Genomic DNA, 1527 nt, shown 5'->3' on the forward strand with positions numbered 1-1527 from the left:
AATAAGGTGCAAATATTTAATTGTTTGATGAATTAGTCACTTTCTTTTTAAGCATATAATGTTACTTGCCGGAAGTATTTTTGTGCAAGGAATGTTCGTCATCATTTGTTAATTTTCCTTGATTTTCTTTAATTAATACAATTTCAGAATATCAATCACCATAGCAGGTACTGTACATCGGATTGAATTTATCTTGTGGATTTCCTTTTATCAGGTCATGATTTATTCCATTCCCATGCCACTGAGCGTTTGGGCATTTTGATCCAGACACAAAGTACACGCTTAAGTAAACGCGTATTCATAACATTGGGCTAAAAATGTATTAGCCTCAATGAAAAGCAAACATCGGCACGACAAAAACTGTGACATGAGGCGATAACAGATGTCAGTCAACAATGATGATTTAACAATCCCAAAACGATCGAATGCTTATACTCCGAACTGAAAACGCCGGGGATCACGCGTTCCAGAGCGGTGCAAAAGTGGTTGTGAACCGTTAACAATGGTGGCTAGAGATAAGCTTAACTGTGAAACTGATGTGTGAATGTGAATAGTACTTCTTCATGCCTGTGAAACACTGTGATCTGTACATTCAAAGGCTGCAAAATGTAAACAGGTTTTCATGTATGTAACCGTGAACAAAATTTTATATACATAAATGCTTATTTTTAACTTTGGCATACGCCCTAGGTGTCTTCACGTACCCCTGAGGCTGAGGGTAAGGCTACCCTCCGTGGGTACCACAGCTGTATACCACTGCTTGAATTTAACTATTGAAAGTGCTACAGACCGGTTTCACTCACAAAAATGAATGGATAGCTCAGTCAACTAAAACACTAAAGAGCGGTTTCAGTTGAAAGAACTGATAACCATGCCTCAACTGACAGAACAACTACAGACTGGTTTCTTTTGAAAAGAAAGAACGAATAATTCGGTCAGTTTCCAAAACTACAGTGAACTGCGTCGTCTGTAGTCATTCAGCGGCTCCGACATACTGGTTTCACGCAAAAGAATGAATAAATAATTCAGCCTACATGTAAAACTACCAACGGCCTTACCGCAGTGGTAACACCGGTTTCCGTCAGATCACCGAAGTTAAGCGCTGTCGGGCTGGGCTAGCACTTGGACGGGTGACCATCTGGTCTGTCGAGCGATGTTGGTAAGCGGGGTGCACTCAGCCCTTGTGAGGCAAACTGAGGAGCTACTTGATTGAGAAGTAGCGGTTCCGGTCTCGTAAACTGACATACGGCCGGGAGAGCGGTGTGCAGACCTCATGCCACTCCATATCCGGATCCAGTGACTCCTGTAGGCTGTGGATGACACGGCGGCCTGTCAGTACCGTTGGGCATTCATTGCCTGTTCGGACAGAGTTTAGTTTTTATTTGTGAAACTACGACCGAATGAGGCGATTGTATTACAGCAACCGATGGAACTGATGTCTTCACTCAGTTATTCCCATCACTACTGTGCAATACTTTCTTCTGAGGAGATAAATTCCTTCGGTTCTCTCCTTCTGATCGTATGACA

At 42.5% G+C, this 1527-nt stretch overlaps 1 pseudogene; it reads left to right on the plus strand.

Annotated features, from left to right (window-relative positions):
- The first annotated feature begins 1044 nt into the window (after window positions 1-1044).
- Window positions 1045-1162, plus strand: LOC124728016 (annotated as a pseudogene).
- The last annotated feature ends 365 nt before the right edge of the window (window positions 1163-1527 follow it).

Source organism: Schistocerca piceifrons, chromosome 1 (assembly GCF_021461385.2).
Source record: "Schistocerca piceifrons isolate TAMUIC-IGC-003096 chromosome 1, iqSchPice1.1, whole genome shotgun sequence".
Lineage (NCBI taxonomy): Eukaryota > Metazoa > Arthropoda > Insecta > Orthoptera > Acrididae > Schistocerca > Schistocerca piceifrons.